Consider the following 7,321-nt stretch of genomic DNA (forward strand, 5'->3'; position numbering starts at 1 on the left):
AAAAAGAAATGTGTTTGTCTTTACAAAAGAAATACTGGGGGAGCTGGGGAGATGGCTCAGTGGAATAAGCCCTTCCCTGGCAAGCGCAAGAGCCTGAGTTCAATCCTTGGTTCCTCAAAAAAACAAAACAAAACAAAACAAAACAAAAAACAAAAACAAAACAAAAACAAAAAACACTGGGGGAAGAAAGAAAACAAACAAACAAAAAAAATAAACAAACACTGGAAGGATACATCTGAAAGTAATAAGGTTGGTTATGTCTTAGCATTTTCTCATTTTGTATAGATGGAGAAAATGCTGAAGCTGGGCCTGGTGATGCACCCTTGTCATCCCAGTGCTTGGGAAGCTGAGGCAGGAGGATCTCCATGGTTCACAGCCAGCCTTGGGCTACACAGTGAGACCTTGTGTCAAACAAATACAACTAAAGAAAGGGCAGAGGACTATAGCTTCCCACTGCTGCACCCGCAGGCACAAGTCCCTTTTGAGGCTCATCCCATCAAGCCTAGAGCCCCATCGCCACCTCAGTCCTACCACCCACGGGCCTTTGTCCTTCCTTCCGTGCTAGGTGAGACGCGTACCAGGACCCCAGACTCAATTGCCATCTCAGTGTGCCCTGGGGGTGGGGCCGGCGTGGTAGTCCCGGGGATTGAACCCCTGGCCCTGGGCCTGCTTGCAGGCGCTTTAATCTGCTGAGCTATTTGGCCGGCCCAAGACAGACACATTTCATATAATTTCCCTTTTTTTCTTTTTCTTTTTCTTTTTCTTTTTTACCATCCACAGAAGTCTTTATTACTGATTATATTTAAAAATTTGCTTAATTGTATTGAATTGTAAATGAGTACTATACATGACCCTTATCAGGAGGCAATTCCTTGTTGCACTATAAGACATCTCATTACATTGCAAAAAGTATCCTTTTTTGTTATCAGTAAAGAAAACAGCTAATGATATTACTGTGGATACCAGAAAGGCTGAAAAAATTAAAATTCTTTGTTGTCTTCAAAGTGTTTTCCATGCAGCGAGGCCTGGCCTTGCTGACCTGCATGCCCACGTGGAGACAGTCCTGCCGGGTCAGAGACGCTCCTGGATGACCAGACTCAGCTTTACAAACCAGAGACACAAAGGAATCATGCAACGCTCGGACTGCTCAGGACCAGCGTGTCACTTACCAAATCTGTCTTTCCAGAACACCATCCAAGACACTTAAAAAAAGACTAGACTGATGATAAATATACACAAAATGAAAGACATAAACCGCTACGTGACATTACTCTAGGTAACGTCTGTGCTGTGGGAAAGCACCTTGAGGAAGAGCCTATGCGGCAAGAGATACGTGTCTAAGATCCAAAATGAACTCACAGTATTGAATAACAATATAATCCTCAACTCAGAAGCTGCCTCCAGATCAGGTGCATCTTCAGGTAATGTAACGGAAGGAAGGCCACGGCTTTCATTTTATTAACTATCCACTCACAAACCGACCTAAGGTCACCAGATGTGTAGACGTAATGAGATTTTTGTTGCTGCTTATACTGTAGTCTTTAATTGAAGTTATGGTAAAGGAAATATATCTATTTAAAACAAAACCAAATGGTTATCTCTATTTAGATTAAGAGGTAGCACCAGGTGTGGGATTCACGTTTTGAGTGGCCACTTGTGGTGTGACTTCGATGATCTGGGGCTTGTCTATGATTCGGGCTGTACGGTTGCCCTTCTCTGCAATCCCAATAATCCATGCTTGGTGACCCTCGCCGTATTTGCAGGACTTTATCTCTGCACAGCGCTGAGCCCCTTGCTCACGTGGTAAACAGATTAGCAGGCCTCCTGATGTCTCCGGGCAGGTCCCGTGCATGAGGCCCAGCGTATCCCACAGGCCTTGCTCCCAGCGACCATCTTTGCCTGCACAGGAAGGTTGCGAATCACAAACGATACCTCGTTCCTCTGTTGCTTGGCCAGGTTCTGTGCGTGGCCCCAAACCCCGAAACCCGTGACGTCAGTGGCCGCGCGGGCGCTGAATGTGTGCATAAGTCCTGCAGCTGTCCTGTTGAGCCGCGCCATGCTCATCATGGCTTCGTGGTATGCCAACTCGACGTCTTCTTGGGTGACCACTAGCTTCATTCTATTCCATTTCTCGGGAATATCTAGCCACTGGTGCACAGCAACAGCCACTTGCGGACCGAGGGGTTTTGTTAACACAAGCGCGTCTCCAGCTACTGCATTATCTGGCACGATAAATTCACTGGGCTGGCAGCCTGTTGTGGCGACTCCGCCCAGGACAATCCAGGGCTTAGTCCTGTCTGGCCACCTGTGACAGATGTTCCTGCGTCCTCTGCTGCATCTTTAAAACCCTGTACAATCACGGGCATCACTTTATCCCTTGCCCTGTCGGTCATTTTATTACGGACTCCAAGGAGCGTCAGCATATTGTCACGTTCTGCAAGCCCCTTGCTACGGCCACTGAGCACACTGGCGCGTGCGACCCTGCCCCTCGTGAGGGTCGTCTACAGTAGGATAAACGTGATCCGCGGTCTGAGCCCAGGAAAGAGCACCGCGCCGCAAGGAGTGCCGCAAGTGTCCATTCCAGGGCCACGTCTCTTTGGCAGGACAGCTCCCAGAGCTGCTCGGCTTCTTGCAAGTGGTTCTCGGCGCGCCTGCGCCTCCCGCCGGCCCGCGGCGCTCGCACAACGCGCCGGGCGCCCTTCAGCGTCGCCTCAATAAAAACGCCTTCCCTTTTTTCTTATACAAAAGGTTATATCTTATGATAGGGTCTCATGTATATCCCTGAATTTATAATCTTGCCTCAGTCTCTTGACTGCAGAGATTACAGATGTGTATAGCCATATCTGCCTTTTACCTTAATAACATTTTTAAAAATGTGTTTGGTACGAGGTCTCGCGATGTAGCTCCGACTCGCAGCGATCCGCTTCAGGCGCCCCAGCACTGGGATTACAGGGCCGCAGCACCATGTCCAGACGCGGTGGCCAGCGCGGCATAGGGTGCTGGGGGTGAACCCTGGCGCCTGTGCTCGCTAAGGGCTCACGGGTGCAGGGTTAAGGTAGAAGTAATGTGAGGAGTTAGTGTAAAACGAAATGTGAAAACTTACTCTGCTCAACTTTCTGTGACCCTGCTTCCTCGAAAGACCGCAAGGAGCCATGAGTACCACCGCCAAAGCATCAACAGATTGAGTTCCCAGAAGACATGTATGCTGCGTAATGGTCACGCTGTCCCTAAAGGTACAGTTCTATGTTAAACGACAAGTTTGTTCGCCAAACAGGACGCACTTTCTATCTTTAAAACCTTGAAGGCTCAAGTTTTTATTTTTGGCAGAACTGGGGATTGAACTCAGGCTCTTGCCAGGAAAGAACTTATTCCACTGAGCCATCTCCCAGGCCCAAGTTTTTAAAGATTTTATGAAGTATAAAACCTCTATACTTCGAAGGCTCCTGGCAGTTTGTCCGCTCCTGCGTGAGTATGGTCAAGCGGTCCCGGGCCGGGTCATGGAAGGCTCATATTTAAATTTTAATTTGGACTCGGATCTGGTTTCTATGTTGAGAACCTACAATAGCACTTAGTCCACTGAGCTATCTCGCTGGTTCCCCCTTTTATTTATTTATTTTTTTGGTCAGCTATCAGCTATACTTCTGGTGGCCCATGCCTAAGACCAGCACTTTGAAGGCTGAGGGAGGATCACTGTGAGCTCAAGGCCAGCCTGAACTGCACAGCAAAATCCTGTCTCAAAAAGACAAAACCACAACATCCACCCCCGATTTTGTGTTAAATTTCCACTGAAAGGTTTATTTTTAGGATTTTTTTCACTGGCTCAGGCTGCCTTAAGGGCGGGTCTGGTAAGGCAGGTGGAGCTGGGGATGGAATCGCGGTATCCTGCTCCTGACTGCGTTTGCATGAGCAGGCGCTTCAACAACTGAACTAACTGGTAGGACCCCCTGAAAGGCTTTTGTACTGAAAAGACCCCCACCCCATGCACAGTCCAAAATGTTTGGTTTCTACCATTGTATAAATTTGCCAAAATGAATGCACCTCAAAAACATGTTGGAATAAACCAGATGCGAAAGCTTAAATACCACATGGTTTCTCTCATGTGGAAAATCCAGACTATAAAGAGCAAAATGAAAGACAGATAAAAGAAAACAAGGCAGGGGGCTGGGGATATAGCTCAGCGGCATAAGTGCCTGCTTGGCAAACACTATATATATAGTACTTAGTACAGGGTCTACAGGGTCTTACTATGTGGATCGGACTCATAGTGGTTGTCTTCAGCCTCCCAAGAGCTGGGATTACAGGCACATGCTAGCACGCCCAGCCTCAGGCACATCTCAGTGTGCCCTGGGGGTGGAGCTGGGCCTGCAGGCTGGGGATTGAACCCCCAGCCCATGGGTCTACTTAAGCAGGTGCTACCTGGCTGGCCCCAAGCGCAAGATCTTGAATTGGATCCCTGGTACCAAAAAGGAAAAGGTGACACAGATATTTTTTTGAGATGGAAAGGGGTCTAGGAGATGGAAGTAGGAAAGGGAGGGAGGGAAAGGGACATATAAAATAATGAAAATGTCCTGTCATGAACCAAATACCCACAATGATGGCACACAATGTTTTATTTTTTTTCTTTACCTTTATTTTCCTTTTTTTTCCTCCCCCCCCTTTATTTCTTTAAAAATATTTATTACTTTCTTCGGTCATCCCTGTGTTCATCTGGCACCAGCCACCTCCAGCATGCCACCCAAGTTCGACCCCAACGAGATCACCGTTGGTGAAGTCAGCACCACGTCTGCCCTGGTCCCTTGGGTCTGTCTCCAAAAAAAGTGGGGCATGACATCGCCAAGGCAACTGGTGACAGGAAGGGCCTGCGGGTTATGGTGAAACTGACCATTCAGAACAGACAGGCTCAGATTAAGGTGGTGCCTTCTGCCTCTACCCTGATCATCAAAGCCCTCAGGGAGCCGCCAACAGACAGAAAGAAGCAGAAAAACATTAAACACAGCAGAAATATTTTTGATGAGACTGTCAATGTTGCCCGACAGATGCGGCACCGGTCTTTAGCCCAAGAACTTTCTGGAACCATTAAGGAGATCCTAGGGACCGCCCAGTCCGTGGGATGCAACGTGGACAGCTGGCACCCTCATGACATCATAGATGAACATCAACAACGATGTTGTCGAGTGCCCAGCTAGCTAAGGAGCATAAGGAAACACGCCAATAAACAGACGATCTGACAAAAAAATTAAACAAATTTTTTAATTTAATTATTTGGCACAGGGTCTTGCTACTCAGCTTGGACTCATAGTGATCCTCCTGTCTCAGCCTCCCCAGTGTGGGCATTACAGGCATCTGCCACCACCCCAGTTTCGGTGGACAGTTCCGGGGTTGACACGGCACGCAGTACTGGGGTGGAACCCAGGTCCCGGCACTTGCCAGGCAGGAACTTAGACCACTAAGCTATCGGCCCTTCCCCACTAATACATTTTAAAAACCAACACAAACAACACGGTGTTTAGAGTAAGCAGAGAAACCTTAGAATTATTTTAAAGGAAATGAGGGGTGAATTAATTACGGTTTGGGACTTCCAACAGTGTAGAACAAAATCTTTTAGTGACTATTATCTCCTTCAGAGTTCTCAAACATTTTTTTTAAATTTTTAATCAATTAGAAACTACTTTTATTTATTAGTGACCCTGGATTTGTCCTTCCTTTTTTTTTTTTTTTTTCAGAACCAGGGATTGAACTCAGGCCCTTGTACTTGCCAGGGAAGCGCTTATTCTACTGAGCCATCTCCCTGGCCCCTATGACCCTGGATTTGAAAAATGTATCCTTAACATTGTTAACTGAAAATGTTAGTTAGAACGTATATAGGAGTGGGGCCATCAATCATGAACGGCATGCTAAGCAAACAAAGGTGTTTAAACATATTTTTCAGTTGTCATTTCACTTTCCCCCTCAAATCATCAGATGTGGCTTGATCTTAGAGAATTTGAAATTCCCATAGATAATGTTCGATGACACGCAAAAGTGGTCACGTCGCTGGGAAATCCACACACAGCCAACATGGCGCACCCAGGCGCTTCAGTGCGGCTGCCTTCCGACAACAGAGGAAGACCCTTAATTACCAGTGAGTTAACTTCAGTGAGGGTTTCATTTTATGAATGAATATTTCGTTGCATAACTATTGTTCTTTGTTGGTCATCATTTTTAACGTGTGAAATGTGTTCCTTTTCTTTTGATTTCTTTTCTTTTTTTTTGGTGGAACCGGGGATTGAACTCAGGCCCTTACGCTTGCTAGGGAAGCACTTGTTCCACTGAGCCATCTCCCTGGCCCCCTATTTTGATTTCTTAAGCAGACTGGAGGATAAACTGTGAGCTAAACTCTCACTGCCAAGCCAGCTCAGGAAACCCAGCCACAGGTGAAAAAGAGGGCTTTGGCTGCCACATGTCTGTGTGGTGACTTCTATGGTGAAGCCTCAGATGAGGCAGTGAGGCAAAGTTAAATCTTTCTCCACCTTCAGAGGTTCACTAATGTACACCCCTGAAGTAACAGCTGCCTTATGGATCAATCAATTTATCTAAAAGAACCTTCAGAGGGACATCAATACCCTCATCAAAAAAAAAAAAAAAAAAAAAAAGAAAAAAATGCTGTTCTACTAGCTGCAGAGAAGCTACTTTTCCTGTGCTGTTCTGTGCAAACAAGTGAAGTCCACATCAGCTGTTAGGGCTGCGGCTCCAGGGGCAATTAGGATGTCATGAAGCTTGTGGCCACAAAACCCTCTGAAGGTATCTATCCTTGACCACCCCAGCACCAGCATGTGCTCCCACATGATCCCTTGTTCAATGATGTTGGGGGGACACAAGGCACGAGAACCTCTGATCAGCAGAAGCTTATGGATCAACATCAGTGAGCACTTCTATCCTTGGGGAGTACTTCCTCCTTCCTCTGAATCCTATGCACAGGAAGCACATCAAAAAATTCACAAGCAAGACCAAAGCTGTACCTCTTTGGAACTTTGTAGATCACGGTACCAGGATATTGGGAGCCCAGATTGAGTAATGCCTTCCAATGCACTGAGGGATTCAGCACTCCCTGCAGCGGGGTCTGCGCTGCAGTCGCGAGGGCACTGAGGGATTCAGCACTCCCTGCAGTGGGGTCTGCGCTGCAGTCGCGAGGGCACTGAGGGATTCAGCACTCCCTGCAGTGGGGTCTGCACTGCAGTCACGGGCACTGAGGGATTCAGCACTCCCTGCAGTGGGGTCTGCGCTGCAGTCGTGGGCACTGAGGGATTCAGCACTCCCTGCAGCGGGGTCTGCGCTTCAGGCA

General features: G+C 47.4%; 2 pseudogenes; both read right to left on the minus strand.

Moving 5' to 3' along the window:
* Positions 1-1,575: 1,575 nt before the first annotated feature.
* Positions 1,576-2,609, minus strand: LOC101580456 (annotated as a pseudogene).
* A 4,014-nt stretch (positions 2,610-6,623) lies between these two features.
* The window catches only part of LOC101580194, a 7,479-nt pseudogene continuing 6,781 nt past the window's right edge, over positions 6,624-7,321 (minus strand).

Source organism: Octodon degus, unplaced genomic scaffold (assembly GCF_000260255.1).
Source record: "Octodon degus isolate 3935 unplaced genomic scaffold, OctDeg1.0 scaffold00033, whole genome shotgun sequence".
Classification (NCBI taxonomy): domain Eukaryota; kingdom Metazoa; phylum Chordata; class Mammalia; order Rodentia; family Octodontidae; genus Octodon; species Octodon degus.